Source organism: Nyctereutes procyonoides, unplaced genomic scaffold, assembly GCF_905146905.1.
Source record: "Nyctereutes procyonoides isolate TBG_1078 unplaced genomic scaffold, NYPRO_anot_genome, whole genome shotgun sequence".
In the NCBI taxonomy this organism is placed as follows: domain Eukaryota; kingdom Metazoa; phylum Chordata; class Mammalia; order Carnivora; family Canidae; genus Nyctereutes; species Nyctereutes procyonoides.
In genome coordinates, this window is record NW_026575035.1 from 7,104,364 (window position 1) to 7,121,105 (window position 16,742).

At 44.5% G+C, this 16,742-nt stretch overlaps 1 protein-coding gene across 5 annotated transcripts in view; it reads left to right on the forward strand.

Annotated features, from left to right (window-relative positions):
- The first annotated feature begins 9,574 nt into the window (after positions 1-9,574).
- The window catches only part of STAU2 (staufen double-stranded RNA binding protein 2), a 294,957-nt gene continuing 287,789 nt past the window's right edge, over positions 9,575-16,742 (forward strand). For 3 of the 5 annotated variants that reach the window (XM_055318238.1, XM_055318243.1, XM_055318245.1), the window contains exon 1: positions 10,218-10,324. The gene's annotated coding sequence lies outside the window, so the exon portion shown is untranslated. Of the gene's footprint in view, positions 9,679-10,200; positions 10,325-16,742 lie in introns of those variants that run through there. The other 2 variants (XM_055318242.1, XM_055318241.1) reach the window with 2 other exon arrangements.

Below are 16,742 nucleotides of genomic sequence, written 5' to 3' on the forward strand. Positions count from 1 at the left end.
CAGGTCTTAATGCTGAAATATTACTAAAAGGTTGAGAAAACCCATGAGACCCCTACTGCTCTTCCACCATTAAAGGGCCCCAAATAAGTTAGCTCCATTTCCCTCAGTTTGGAGCAATTTTAAAAGTGGGAGAGCAAAGATTAGAATAAGAAACTAGACATGTAGTCACTGGGAGCAAAATAGTGAGGCATATGAGTCAGGGTAAAGATTGACCAAAGGGCTGGGGTTCCTCTGCTTGACCCCCTCACTGAGCATCTGAGACTTACACATGGAAGCGAGAAAAATGGCCAGGGAATAGAGAGAAGTTTCCTAGAGTCCTTGTAACCAGAGCCTCATGCACTGTGTACCAACCACATCAGGGAAGCCCTGCCTGGAGGGCTACAATTAGATTGAGACAATGCAGAAATGCAGGTGTTGTTAGGATTATGAAGATGAGAGTGTTTTCCTGTTTGTTTGTTTTTTTTTTAACTTTGAGAGTATGAGTGAGCAAGGTGGGGGTCAGCGGGGAGAGACAGGAGGAAAGGGAGAGAGGATCTCCACAGACTCCCCATTGAGCATGGAGCTGCATGCAGGACTCCATCCTAGGTCCCTGAGATCATGAGCTGAGTAAAAATCAAGATTAATCTGACTGAGTCAACTCAGTCAACTGACAGAGCCCCCAGGTGCCCAAGATGGGAGTGTTTAAGCAGTAACACGTAAAGAGATCTTGTGTCCTTTATCTTCCACATCGCTTAGCCTCTGGGTGGTCCTGTGGGTGTGACTCAGAAAGGTCAAGGGTACCTGTGAGAGCAGAGCTGGAAGCAAACTAGGGACTTAGGAGTGTAGGTCCTGAAAAGATTGAAACAGCTCTGGGCAGGTGGTAAGCTCAATTCAAGCTCAGTAAGGGTTAAGGTCAAAGCTGGGGTAGAGGAGGAAGGGAGAAGAGAAGGCTGTTGACCAACAGCCAGGCTTTGAGGTAGCAGTAGTTTATTTTCCATGGACATCCGGGACAGCCCTTTGGAGAAGATATCCCCAGGGATAAGGAAGACCGTGTGAGCGTAGCCCTAGGCCTCCAGGCTGGCAGGTGCTGGTTAGGAGAAGTGGTCTATCAGGTTTTGTTTTTTTTTTTTTAGATTTTATTTATTTATTCATGAGACACACAGAGAGAGAGAGAGAGAGAGAGAGAGAGAGAGAGAGAGAGGCAGAGGTATAGGCAGAGGGAGAAGCAGGCTCCATGCAGGAAGCCTGATGTGGGACTGCACCCCAGGACTCCAGGATCACACCCTGAACCGAAGGCAGACGCTCAACCACTGAGCCATCTAGGCGTCCCTGGTCTATCAGGTTTTAAGAAATAGTGTGTGTGGGACGCCTGGGACGCTTCTCCCTCTGCCTGTGTCTCTGCCTCTCTCTCTATGTCTCTCATGAATAAATAAATAAAATCTTTAAAAAAAATTGTGTGTGTGTGTTTAATGAAGACTTGTGGGATGATGATGGGACAAAGGTTATGAGGTAAGTGTAGTAAACTGGTGAAAATTTAGTGAGGCTTATTCATGGAGATTCCTCTCTGCATCCCTTCATCTTTGGTGATAAGATTGCTCCTTTTCTCTGGGTGTAGGGAGGGCACCTCTCACATGAGGGTTTTATTTCCTGTTTCAGGGGAAGGTCAGAAAGTCATTCCTGCACATTCTTTTTCTCAAATTTTTTCAGCTTAAAATATTCAGTATACCAATGTGTTCTATTTTGAGATACATGTTCTAGACTCTGTCATGGGCCTATACGTTAAAGAAGTAAATGAACAAATGGCTTGGGCCTGCTGGTGATGCTGGGGCGCGGCTGGGAGAAAAAGGAACCACCCTGGCTTGGGGTGATACCATTCAGCATGACCTTGTCTGGCTGCCTTCTGTGGTCCCTCCTTAGGTCACCCTCACCTCCTCACTGGCAACGTGGCCCACTTCCCACTGCGGCATGTCCCAGAAACACAGCACGACTAGATGTTACAATTGCACATGACTGCCTAGGAAGTTTCCTCTTGCTTCCGACTTACCCCTTCATCCCTTCTGCTGCTGCACCTGCTAACTCCTTTAACTTGCCCAGAGCCTCCCCTTAAGCTGGGGAGGAGAATGGACTAGAAAAGTAAAGAAGCCCTGTTCCACTTGAACCTGATTTTGTGATCTCTATAATTCAGGTGTGCAGCTGCCTTCAGTGGGCAAGGAAAGTGTTAGATAAGCGAAGTCAGCTGCCATGATTCATGCAGACCCAGGTATCCACAGAAGGAAACATTCAATGTCACCTTCATTTTAACACAGAAGCAATACAGTGAAAAGACAAGGTGATATGTTTCAGGGAATGTATGGAGTTTTAAATGTGACTTTAAGATTCTTCAACATGCCTTCCATGGAGAGATGGGGTCAAGTTTCCACCCCTTGAATCTGAGCCCAGTAGAATATGGCAGGATTCACAGCATATCTGTGCCAACTTGTGAGCCCAGACCTTACAAATCTGATGTCTGTGGAGTGCTTGGCTGGCTCAGTCAGTAGAGCATGCAACTCTTGATCTCAGGTCATGAGTTCAAGTCCCATGTTGGGCATAGAGCTTACCTTAAAAAAACAAACAAACTGATGTCTTTGACTTCCTGTTTCATAGAATGCAGCCACTATGCTGTGAGAAAGCTGAGCAGCTATAGAAAGGCCACAGGTAGGCATTTTGGCTGATGGTCCCAGCTGACAGCCAGCACCAACCACAGATGTGAGTAAGTGCGCCCTTATGGAAGCTCAGCCTGTGAGTTGCTCTACCTCTGCATGGAGCAGGGACCAGCTATTGAGCCTTGCCCAAGCTGCTTAAACTAAATCAATTGCTGTTGTTTTATTATTTATTTATTTATTTATTTTTAAAGATTTTGTTTATTCATGACAGACACAGAGAGAGGGAGGCAGAGACACAGGCAGAGGGAGAAACAGGGAGCCTGATGCAGGACTTGATCCCAGGACCCTGGGATCACACCCTGAGCCAAAGGCAGACACTCAACCACTGAGCCACCCAGGAGCCCAATTGCTATTTTTTTTAATCCACCGAATTTTAGGATGGTTTATTGCACTGCAATATATTAGTAATGCAAAATGTCATTGACATTACCAAAGAGAGGTAAGAATGAGAAGATATAAATCGCCAGAATATTCAGGTTTTTTTCTTCCTTTACAAACAAGAAGGGAAAGAATATTTTATGAATAATGAAGTCTTTTGAAAGGGGGAGGGTACAATGAGGAAAGATGCGAAGATGATGCCTTTCAAAATAGTCACAAAAAGTGTTTGAATTGAACTTGGGTGCCTGGGTGTCTCAGTTACTTAAGTGTCTGCATTAAAATCAGATCACAATCCCAGGGTTCTGGGATCCAGCCCCACAGGGCTCCCTGCTGAGCAAGGAGTCTACTTCTCCCTCTCCTTCTCCCCTGCTTGTGATCTCTCTCTCTCTCTCTCTCAAATAAATAAATAAATAAATAAATAAATAAATAAATAAAATCTTAAAAAAAAAGTCATTGAATTTATTTAAGAAACAACACCTGCCATCCTCCTCCCACCCCTCTTGCTCAGAGCTGTTATAAATTTATTTCCATTGTAACGAAATTTAAATAATCATAAAGAAGGCACGGTTCTAATCTTTGTTAACTATATGTGGTTTAAAGAAAAGTATCAGAAAGGGTAAATATGGTGGAATAAAGCAAAAATATAAATTCTTCTCTGGATGTTTTCCCATACTACCAACTAATTCTGATTCTGTGGGCACCAACTAAAAGGGAAAAAATATTGTTTTTCTTTATTCTACTATGCACATCAACAGATGACACCAGTTCTATGGATTTTCCACACTAAGCAATTCAGACCTGAATAGTATGGGCTTAGTGCAGACCCCACAGGTTAAGACCACAGTCCCACAAGACAGTGTCACTCCCCTCAACTTCACATGTCAATGGAAAGTCCAGATTTTCACCAGTGCTTCCGACCAACTGAGTAAGAATCTAGAGTTCCCACACTCTTTCCTCAGGTTCAATAATTTGGTAGAGTGACTCACAGCAAAACGTTTATTTACTAGAGTACAAGTTTATTATGAAAACATCATCTCAGATACAGCCAAAGTGAAGAGGTACATAGGACAAGGAATAGGAGACAGGGCATGGAGCTTCCCTGTCCTCCCCAGGCATTGCAACCACCCCCCCAACCCCAGCACCTTAACAAGTCAACAACCTAGAAGCTCTTTTCTTCAGCTAGAATTTTTTTTTTTATGGAGGTTTCATTATGTAGGTATGAATGATTACATCATTGGCCATTGGTGATCTCCAGCCTTTCTGCCATCCCAGGAGGTCAAGAGGTAAGGCCAAAAGTTTCAACTAAGGCATGGTTGGTCCCCTTGGTAACTTCTGTCCTTAGGGACTTTCTAAAAGTCACCTCATTAACATAAACCCAGGTGTGGTTGAAAGGGACTTTTTATGAAAGCAAAAGGCACTCCTTTCACCTTTTGTACTCTGCAGCTATTTCGGGAGCTGGGAACAAAACCTAAATATTATAGCAAGAGATGCCCCTATCAGTCTTAATCACTTAGGGATATTACAAGGGTCTTAGGAGCAATCATGCTACAAGTCCTGCACAAATACAAAAATAAGTATTTTGTATTATATTACAACATCACACTCTTCATTTTTTAAAAAAGATTCTATTTATTTATGAGGCACACAGAAAGAGGCAGAGACACAGGCAGAGGGAGAAGCAAGATCCATGCAGGAAGCCGGATATGGGACTCAATCCTGGGTCTCCAGGATCACGCACTGGCTGAAGGCAGGCACTAAACCACTGAGCCACCCAGGGATCCCACATCATACTCTTCCATCCCTAAAAAAACTGAAATGAATGAAACAATTTTATTTTCCCCAGACATTCTACTGTGCAACAGTAAATAGTAATGTGGAGAAAGCCTCCTAGGTCAGGCATGAGCAAAATGAAAAAAATTAATCATATTCAAATTATGTCAATCATTGCAGCAAAAGTAATAACAATAGTAGTAATAATAATACAAAAATGGAACATGTCATTCAAAAGGCAGAGGAAGAACCCAGGCTAGAAGGAAAATACCCATGAACAGAATTCTTTCTATGAGTGCATTACACTACAGATACATGTAGTACAAGGACATATTCAATAAACGAACCCAACTTACAGATGATAAAACACAGATTTAAATGAAAAAGCAGATTGCAGATCTATCTCACCTTGCTTTTTGGCTAAGTAAATTTGAAATCAAGACTTAATGCCACTAAATATCTGATAAATTAGAATAAAAATATCAAGACAGAAAATAGGTGACTCAAATTTCTGGCACGGTGGAAAGTATCCATAGATTCAAGAGAAAAGGGATCCCTGGGTGGCACAGCAGTTTGGCACCTGCCTTTAGCCCAGGGTGCGATCCTGGGGCCCCCGGATCGAATCCCACGTCGGGCTTCTGGTGCATGGAGCCTGCTTCTCCCTCTGCCTGTGTCTCTGCCTCTCTCTCTCTCTCTCTCTCTCTCTCTCTCTGTGACTATCATAAATAAATAAAAAATAAAAAAAAAAGAAAGCTTTAAAAGAAAAAAGATTCAAGAGAAAAACAGATTTTTAGAGAGAAGATGATAGATAGGAAGGAAAAAGAAGTCAGTATAAGCATAATTGTTTCCCTATTATTTATTCAAAAATATTTGTTGAGCATTATGTTTCTTGAGACTTAAAAGAACCTCTGTATATATACTTAAGTAAAATTTTGTTTCCTTACTCTTAATGATTATATTTATAACATAATTTATTTCTGCTCTTTTTTAGTAGTGTTTTAGATAATTGATACCCCGATGTTAGAGGATTTCTTTTCCTTTTGTGCCTGCGATTCTTGGTTACATAGATTTGAAGAATGAAGAGGTAGACCAGATGAAGAGTGATGGGCAGCAAAGCAAAGTTTATTGAGCTATCAATAGTATAAAGCTCCTGAGGAGGGAGGGGACCAGAGGGCATTGCTACCTGAGTTTCTAAATCTAGGGGGCTTTATGGGCTTGTTGGCCTGCTGTCTTAATCTGATTAACCTTCCCTGCGCTTGTCACCCAATCAGGTTTTTGTCATCTGCCTATCCTGTGGGAAAGGGTGGAGGGCTCCTTCCAGGGTGGGGTAAAACCCTTTTAAGGGTGGTTTCCTCTAAGGGCAGGACCCCTTGTCCCTGCCTGCCTTCCTTCCAACCATCCTTTGTTACTAATACCTATTTTATCATCATTATTATGGAAAAAAATGTTGAGTTCCAAACAATTTATTTGTGAACACACAAATACACTGGGAATTTCCAGAAGGGTATTCTAATAAAGGTAAAGGATTTGGAAATATTTATTTCATGCACTTATTCATTTATTCCTCTTTAAGTTCCTCTGTAAGGAGGAGAAAGATTTTGCAGATTTTTTTCATTGCTGTATGTCCCTGGTCCATAAGTAGTATTTGGCATACGGTAAGTTCTCTGTAAATGTCAAATTTACCAATTCATTCATTCAGCAAGCACTTATTGATCACCATAGGTATTCTGCTAGATGCTGGAGAAGCAAAGATGAGTAAGTCATTGTTCTTGTGTTAAGGGAGCTGTAGGTATGCTGGAAGAAACACATATACTGTAGTGATAAAAATATGTTGATATAAGCATATAAAGGAGAAAAATTTATATGGTGGGCACTGGGGCCAGATGAATCTTTTTTCAAAGATTTAATTTATTCATTCATGAGAGACACAAAGAGAGAAAGGCAGAGACATAGGCAGAGGAAGAAGCAGGCTCCCTCCAGGACCCTGGGATTATGACCTGAGCCAAAGACAGATGCTCAACCACTGAGCCACCCAGGGCTACGTGAATTGTATAGGGAAATAGATGTAAAGAAAAGGGTGTAATAATGTAATTAATAATCCTCTCTTTTGGAAAAGCAAATGACTCTTGACCTTGAGGTTATGAGTTTGAGTGCCACGTTGGGTATAAAGATTGCTAAAAACAAGAAACCTTAAGAAATATATATGAAAAGAAAGGACATAGCTGGAAGAGAAATAGTGGCTTATGATTCTGGAATCTGTCCCATTCAGATTGCTCAAACCTGACAAGATGAATTTGAAACTATATTTTTCTGATGGTTGAATATTTGACTACAGTGGTACCTGGTAAAGATGCACTGATGAATCAGTTTCTTTGTTTTAATCAGCTGCCTATAGGGCCACTCTTCTCTAAATATCCATTATTTTCAACTCCTATCAAAATTTTTAAAAAAATATTCTAAAGTAAGATCTTCAGAAGATCATAGATTTATGTGTGGATTTCCTTTTTTAAAGATTTTATTTATTTATTCATGAGAGACACAGAGAGGCAGAGACACAGGCAGAGTGAGAAGCAGGCTTCATGCAGGGACCCTGATGATCCCAGGACTCCAGGATCACACCCTGAGCTGAAGGCAGGTGCAAAACCGCTGAGCCACCCGGGCTGCCCTATGTGGATTTCCATGTCACTCAGGTGATTTCATGTCCTGATGCCATATACCTCAAGCGACTGAAAGTATAGATTCAAGCTTAACAACGTTTTTTTTTCTCTGATTAGTATGGCTTGAAGGGGAGCAGAATATGTGACCCTCAAGTATGCCACTTTGAGCAAAATATGCTATTTTGAGCTGAAGACAATTAAGACACAGCAGACTCAAGAAAAGCTTTATCTCTCTCTTAACTACCCAAAAGAATTTAGATAGGAGGTCTGGCTCAGAAAAAGAATTATACCCAGAGATATCTTTTATCTGAATGACCTAGCTGTATGGCAGGACAAACATCTAATTACCAAACATCTGCTCTTCTTATCATCCTCTGAATCACCCTCCTCCCATTTGAAGCCCCAGGCTCCTATCCCATTTCTTAGCTTAGGATGGCATATAAACCTCAATTGTCTGACTTGTCCTTGGGTCTCTTGTGCTTATGGGGCTCCCATAGGTATATGTAGTTAGGGTTTCTCTTGTTTCTCTGTTTTATATCAATTTTCCATCAAGAATCTAGAAGGGTAAAGGAAAATTTTTCCTCCTCAACAGAATTAAAAAAAAAATTAAATCTATTTTCGGGTTAAAATGTAACATGCACATGCTCCCCTAGTTAGCATGTGGATAACCAAAGACTTAAAGTCAGCTATACGAAAAAGTTACAGGGGAAATAAAAGATTCCAATTGACTTTAATTATCTGAATCAAATGGGATGACATTTCTGACCACTCTAGAGTAATTCTCAAAAGCATAAACTCATCCATTTATTCTGAATGCGTTTACTTCTACCTGCTTGCAGCTGGATACTGGGGGTACAAAGAGAAGTGAGGCCCAGAGCCTGCCCTGAAAAGATGCACTGTTTGGTGAGGAGTGATGGGCTCAAAACAACTGAACATACCTACGGTGCCAGAGGAGAGAGTCAGGAGACTCTCTGAGCACTGGCCTGATCAGAGGAGTCAGAGAATGCCTGTCAAGGAGCTGATTTTGGAATTATTTGAAGGATTGATTTCTTCACCCCGTGAGGAGAGGTGGATTGCAGGGAGAGGGCTAAGAGCCTATGGAAAGATGCAAAAGTGGTAGGCTTGTCTGGAGAACTGCTGCTGGTAGCAAGGGCATGTATTCATTCAAACCAACAAGTATTCAATGGTCGAGAAACCAGAAGACTCCGATCAAGGGCTAATGCAGAGTTAGGCAGGGTCAACATGTTGAGCGTGAGGGAATTGGCAGAGGTGGAGAGGGGAAGGAGTTTAGGAAAACTGTTAGGATGAAATTGTAGCAGTAGCTTCTATCTTACCGCATGCCAGGCCCAGTGTAAAGGGTTTTATATATAAGCACATTTCAATGCATATTATCATCTCTTGAACAAAAGGGTAAACAGACTCAGAATAAGTAACATATCCCCGGTCCTGGAAGTTAGCAAGTGGAGGACCAGGCTTGCTTATCCAAATCACGTGCCCTTGGCTTAACCACTAGACTATTACTGTCCCCCCCAGTTGTAGACAGAACTATCCATTTTAGGTGATGACTGAAATCCTAGGCTTGGTAGACATTTTCCAGGTGGGGATTGGCACTGGGAAGGAACCCTGGGAATAATAATGCAAATGGGTAAGTTTGTGAAAACACAGTGATAATTCTATTTGCAGACTTACTTTATTGTCAGATTATTTTTGGCGCCATTTACTAAATAAAGGGTTGACTTTCCCCGGGCGTGGCCGGGTTGAGTCGTCTGGACATCTGTAACCCACATCAAAACCAGGACGAAGCAAGAAGCAATTGGAGTTTTCTGGCACTCTTGCCTCCACAATCTGGGATCTAGGGCACTGTCCTAAGATGGTCCTCATCTTTGGTTCTAAGGATTTTTTTTTTTTTCATGTACCAAATGCGATTTTATCATTTTATTTTTTTTGGTGTCAGAATGTGTCTGGCCACGCAGCCGATCTTGGCGAGCAGGTGCTCACGGGTGCATCAGGAGTGTCTGCAGGGCGCGACGGCGGCCCTCGCCCCCTCCCCTGCTCCCCCGCCCGCCGCCTCCCCGCGTCTGGAAAGGTGCAGGCTCCGCGGAACCGGGCCTCGCACAGCGGCGGCCGCAGCCGGCGCGGGATGGTCGCGGGCCCCCGCGGAGCCGAGGCGGCAGCCCGAGAGCCCGGGGAAGGTAGGCGCGGGGAGTCCGCGCGCGGAGCGGCGTCCGGGGAGAGCGGAGGGTCAGCCGCGCGCAGGGGTGGAGGGCGCAGCCGGCGGCGGGGAGCCAGGCCGGGCCGCGGAGGCCGCGGGCGGGGCGCGCTCCCCGGCACCACCCCCGCCCCCGCCCCCGCCGCCCCCGCCCGGCTCGTCCGCGCTCCCTCGGCCTCGGCCTCGGCCTCGGCCAAGCGCCCGGGCCCCGGGGCCCGCTGTGCCGGCGCCCGCACCGCGGCGGCCGCTGCTGGGGGGGCGGGGGGGGGGGGCCGGTCGGCCGCCAGGGGGCGGGAGCGGCGCCGCGAACAATGGCCGCGCTCGGCCGCGGGCGGGAGGAGGTGCGGGTCCGCGGGGCCCGGGCGCGCGCGCGCAGGGCTGGCTGGGGCGCGGGAGCGGCGGCGCAGGCGGGGGCGCGCGGCGCGGGCCCGGGAGGGCGCGGCGGGAGCGCAGGGGAGGCGGGCGGCGGGCGGGCGGCGGGCGGAGGCGGGGGGCGGGGAGCCCGCGGGGTGGAAGCCGGCGGCGGCGGCGGCGGCGGCGGCGGCGGCGGCGGCGGCGGCCGAGCGGGGTCAGTTCTCCGCGGTGCTTGCCAATGTGGGAGCCGCCTGCAAAGCGTCCGCGGCCAGAAGGTAAATACGGTGGTTGGGGGCGCCCGGAGGCCTGGACTTCCGCCCCGCCGGCGGAGGGGGAGGAGGCAGAGGGCGCTGGGGAGCCCCGCGGGGCCGCTGCGCGCGGCGAACCCCGAGAAGAGCGGCCCCGCGGCGGCCTCGCCTCCCCTCCCCTCCCCCGCGGCTCCCTCCTGGAGGAGGGGGAGGGGACCGCACGGTGCGGGTGCTGGGGGCTCGGGGCCCGCGGATGATGGGGGCGTGCGTGGGGGGGCGGGTGGGCCGGCACAGGTGTCGGGACGGGAGGGGCGGGGAGCCGGGGGGCGGGCGTCGGGGGCGCCCGGGGCGGGGGCGCGGCGGCGGGAGGGAGCCCGCGGGCGGGTCGGTGCGCAGGGAGGCGGTGGAGCGCGGCCGGGAGGGGCTGCGGGCAGGCCCCGGGGGCGCGGGGCGCGGGGGGCGGCGCTCGCGGCTATTTCTGTATAATGGGCAAGTGGCGGAGACGTGAGGCGGCGGACTGGGGAGGTAGGTGGGGCCGAGGGGACCCAGTGTGTCCTGTGACGGGCCCGCCCTGCCGTGCCTCGTGGGGACTGCGGCGGCGGCGGCTCGGCCTCCGGGTAGCGGGCGCTCCGTGACCTTGCCGAGGCGGAGGGAGCGGGGCGGACGGAGACAAAGCTCGGGGCCGGCGGCGGCGGAGGCGGCGAGGGGAGCGTTCCGCGGCGCGGGCGCCGGCCCGCGGGGCTGGGAGTCCTCGGGCGGGGGCGGGGGGCGGGGGCGGGGCTGAGGGCCTCGGGCTTCTGGAAGTCCCTGGAGAGACGTGCGGAATGGGGCGTTTGTGAGGGATTTTCTTGGGAAGGGGACCGTACTCGGCGTGGCCCCCCCGCCCCCCCCCGTGGTGATGTAGAGATGGGTCTTTCAATTAAGGGAACGTACCCCAGGGTTTTAAGGTGCGTGGTTCCTGCAGGGAGGGTAGAGAGAGAGGATCCTTTAAGGTACATGACTGACCGCAAACCCTTGCTGAAAAACCCTTGCTTTTAATGTCTGATTTCACGATTTCAGTGAACTTTTGCTGAGCATCGCTTCCCGCTTCCCTTCTGATGCATCCTTACGTTTTAAGAAATCGTGGTTAAAAACACTTGGATTCAGAATTGGGATGGGAAGGCAGGATGGTAGTAACCTTGTAAGGAGAGAAGATCGCAACATTCCTCCGGGAGGGTGTTTCTTCCCTAGTCCTTTCTCAAGAGGGTTCGAATACACTGTTAGGAATTGAGCTGCAGTGGAAAAACAGCAACTCTTTGTCAATAAAACAGTCAAGACCAAGACATCCTGCATCTCAGTTGTTTTGTAATATGGCAAGTGTGTGATTTTTCAGCTTGTCTATATTTTACTGCAAACCAGAGCTCTCACATGTCACTTGAATTGTGGATTTGCTGCATTTTGCAGCAGGCCTGTATTAAATTTGTGAGGCATTTATGCCAAACTATGTGGTGTGGATGCTGTTTTTTTTTTTTTTTTCCTACTGTGATTTCAACTCCACTCACTATTGCCTCATTTCATTACATAGCAACGTAGTTTGAAATTTATTCCTAAGCGATAATTGGTAGGATATAGTGCATATTTCCTGACAAATCACTGAATTTTTCCTCCAAAATCTGCTTTGTATTTGTGAAAATGTTGCTGTGTAATCAGAGTATGTATTGTTAACTGCAGGTAGAATGGCATCTCGTTTTTAAGTTTTGACTTTTTATTTGGAAATAATCTCAAGCTTACCAAAAGGTAGCAAGAGTAAGAACACTACAAAGAATACTTCTGTGACCTTTACTCAGATTTTACCCACTTAACCATTAATGTCTCTCAGCCATATGTACGTAATATTTTTTTCCCTGGACCATTTGAGGGTAAGTTGCATCATGACTCTCTATTCCTAATTACCATGGAAAATCATATACATTTTATATTTTAGCTTACTTGGCTTGTCTGGAATGAAGTTCTAGGAGAAGAGTGGGTTGGTTTGCTTTTCAGAAATAAAAGAATATAAAAAGTATCTGAGATGATATCTGACTTTTTAGTGTGTAAACAATACTGAAAGTGAGGCTGAGTGGTTTTCTTGTTTTGGGATCAGATTCTGAAAGGTATAATTGGCCAGAATGTTGGGGTTTTTTCTTTGCAGCTAACCTCTTTACTATCACGCTCTTCTTTTGTTCACTTTGAGTTCTGGGTGTCATCATTTATGTGTACAGATCATAATAGAAGAACCTAGATATCGCAAAATTGAATCGTGTTAATATTAGAATAGTTGGAGACATGCACAGTGAGATCAAACTACGTGTAGATATATTTGTGCCTCCTTTAGGCACTCAAGAAAATATTAGTTGAGTGTCTAGAACCCATAATTATTATAATTTATATTTATGTATGTATAATAATTTGATTTTAAGTAAATCTCCAAAGTTCTCTATAAGGAGCCTTACCATTATGTTGTTCTAGAGGTCAAGACCTTTGTGACAGGAAAAATTTTAAGAAGTGAAATCTTTATAAATTTAATGTATAATAAAGAGATGAGGACTTCACGCCAGAACACACTTGGTTTTAATCCCAGCAGTGTAGACTATGGGATGTAATTCAACTTCTAGAAAAGTGGAGATAACACCTACATCCCAAGGTAATGAGGACTAAATGAATTAACATAACAATGGCAAAATATAGCATGTGGTATATAACATTAGTGTCTGATAAATGTTGTTTTCTTTTTTCTTGGTTTGTGGTGAGATTTCTGTATACTTAGAATCTTTCATAGGCTCTTTGGAAATAATTAAATTTATGCCAAATTATTTTGCTTTTCTTACATAAAAGTTTTTTTGGGTACCTACTTTTAAAAAGAAATGAGAATTTAAAAAACCCGGTTTTTAAATGCTTTTTAAGGAACCCATGAATAAAAAAAATTTTTATTAAAAAAAACTTTTTTTTAAAGAGATTTTATATATTTCTTCATGAGAGAGAGAAAGAGAGAGAGAGAGAGAGGCAGAGACATAGGCAGAGGGGAGAGGCAGGCTCCACGCAGGAAGCCTGATGTGGGACTCAATCCCAGGACTTTGGGATCATGCCCTGAGGCAAAGGCAGATGCTCAACCACTGAGCCACACAGGCGTCCCACCCATGAATTTTTTAGAGTAAGAAGTTTTGGTTGATGTTTAGTTTTATGGTACTTTGGAGCCTAAGAATGGTGGTAGTAAATGTTTTTTCTTTTCATATTGTCAAACAAGATAGTTAGGTGAGGATTACCTGTCAATTGTGGGATGATGGGTGCTGATATAAAAATTTATAGATTAGTTTAATAATGCCATTTTAAGAGGCGGTATTAAATTGTTGAGGATTTTGTAGATTTTGTTTTTTTACAGCTTTCAACTGATTAGCTGGGCAAAATGTAATAATAAATGCAGCTAGTTATACCAGCAGTAGATTTCAGATACATGTTGGACTTCCAATTCTTCATAAGCAGCAAGTTTTCTACAGTTAGTAGTATCCTCTCTCCATAAACTGCCCTGCCTGTTTTCATTTAGTAGCTTGGAATCTGGAACTGCATGTCCTAATGTGCCTGATTGGATGTCACTGTAGGGCATTTTTGGGACATGTGAATAGGTTTCTCTAAAAGTACTTAGCTGTAATCGGAATGAACTGTAGCTGGAAACTTTGGCAGAGGAGAGAGAGGTGGATTTTATGAAATCACAGGCAGCATAAAACTGCTCTGCATTTCATTGATGTTTTATCAAGTTGTTTTATTTTTTTTATTTATTTATTTTTTTAATTTTTATTTATTTATGATAGTCACAGAGAGAGAGAGAGAGAGAGGGGGGCAGAGACATAGGCAGAGGGAGAAGCAGGCTCCATGCACCGGGAGCCTGACGTGGGATTCGATCCCGGGTCTCCAGGATCGCGCCCTGGGCCAAAGGCAGGCGCCAAACCGCTGCGCCACCCAGGGATCCCTATCAAGTTGTTTTAAATACAGGACAGTAGAGTAGGCATATCTGTAAAGGAGAAGTGAAGTGTTAAAGACGTGGCACTGTGGGCATTCTGAATTGTCCATAGTGTGGTTGTGAATTATAATTTTTATATTGATGGAAATATGATATAATTTGTTGGTTAAAAAAAGAACAACTTCAGGGTATTTTCCAGTTCCCTCACAGAGTGCTATCATAGGCATAGTTTCATGTTTTAATTTGTACAGATCTTTGTAGTTGTGAAGGAGTGGCTTACAGAATAGTTAAAATTGTATGTTTTAAGCAAATAGGTGCTTTTATTTTTGTTTCTTCCTATAACTACCTTTTTGTATGTCAGAAGATTAGAACTTTAAAAAAATGTATCCTTATACTTTATTGTGTCTACTTCTTGGAATCAGCCACTAGTGTTATAAACTCTAATATTGAAAAGCACCCCTATATTTATTGCAGTATTATTTATAATAGCCAAATTATGGAAGCAATGTAAGTGTCCCATCAGTAGATGAATGGATAAAGAAGATGTGGTATATATATGTACAACGGAATATTCAGCCATGAGTGAAATCTTGCCATTTGCAACAACATGGATGGATCTAGAGACTACAATGCTAAGTGAGATAAGCCAATCAGAGAAACAAATGCTGTATGATTTCACTCAATGTGGAATTTAAGAAACAGAACAAATGAACAAAGGAAGAAAAAAAAAGACAACCCCCCAAAAACACTCTTAACTGTAGGAAGCGAATGGGGGTATGGGTGAAATAGGTGAAGAGGATTAAGAGTACACCTACCATGGGCACTGAGTAATATATAGAATTGCCAAACCACTATAGTATACATCTGAAACTAATATAATACTGTATGTTAGTTACATTGGAATTAAAAAAAAAAAACCCTCAAAACTCTGATATTGAAGAAACACATACAGGTCTATATAGATAAGCACTTGTTACTCTTAGAGGCTTACATTAAATAAAAACAAAATTGGGTTTCTCAGATTTGGCAAGTGCTTACTAAATGATGTTGAATTCTAGAAGGTAAGGGACACTAAGTCACTGAGATGCTTTTATTTATTTATTTTTAATTTTTTAAATTTTTATTTATTTATGATAGTCACAGAGAGAGAGAGAGAGAGAGAGGCAGAGACACAGGCAGAAGGAGAAGCAGGCTCCATGCACCGGGAGCCCGACGTGGGATTCGATCCCGGGTCTCCAGGATCGCGCCCTGGGCCAAAGGCAGGCGCCAAACCGCTGCGCCACCCAGGGATCCCACTGAGATGCTTTTAGTGGTTTACTCACATTTTATTTTATTTTTTTTTTAAATTTTTTTTTTTAAATTTTTTTTTTTATTTATTTATGATAGTCACAGAGAGAGAGAGAGAGAGAGGCAGAGACACAGGCAGAGGGAGAAGCAGGCTCCATGCAGGGAGCCCGATGTGGGATTCGATCCCGGGTCTCCAGGATCGTGCCCTGGGCCAAAGGCAGGCGCCAAACCGCTGCGCCACCCAGGGATCCCGGTTTACTCACATTTTAATTTCCAAATGAATTGTTTTCAGTTAAATGAAAATTGATCTGGTCTGTATTTTTAGTTGTATCTAGTGTATTTTTTTTCATCTAGTGTATTTTAATACCATTTGCCTACTCCTGTGCTTTTTAGTGATTTCATATTTTGAATAAAATGTAAATGTGTAAGTTTCATAATTTATCATTTTCATGTTGTAATGTAACTCATTTGCTCAAGTTAAACAGAGAATTTTTTGACCTACCTAGATATGTTAATACCTAAAACACCACAGGATTTTTTTTTAAATCTTTTTTTTTTTTTTTTTTTTTAAAGATTTTATTTATTCGTGAGAGACAGAGAGAGAGAGAGGCAGAATCACAGGCAGAGGGAGAAGCAGGCTCCATGCAGGGAGCCTGATGTGGGACTCCATCCCGGGACTCCAGGATCATGCCCTGGGCTGAAGGCAGATGCTAAACTGCTGAGCCACCCAGGGATCCCAACACCACAGGATTATAGAATTTTAGAGTTGAATGGATTGTCTTATTATTGTTACATAACAAACTACCCTGGAAAGTAAAGGGCTTAAAACAACAAACATTAATTATCTTAGTTTCTATGGGTTAGAAAACTGGGTGCAGCTTACCTTGTATTTGTGGCTCAAGGTCTTTTAGATGTTGCAGGTAAGCTATCATTGGGACTGTGTTCTCATCTGAGAGTTTGACCAGGGGAAGATCTGCTTCCAAGCTCATTCATATAGCTCATTCATATAGCTCTTGGAAGGATTCATTTGCTTGGGGGGGTATAGGCCTGAAGGCCTCACTTTCTTTTGGGCTATTGGCCAAAGGCCTTTCTTAGTTCTTTGCCAACTGGGCCTGTCCAAGGGGTAGCTCATAATATGGCAGCTAGTTTCCTTCAGAGCAAACAGTGAGAGAATGAGACCAGGTA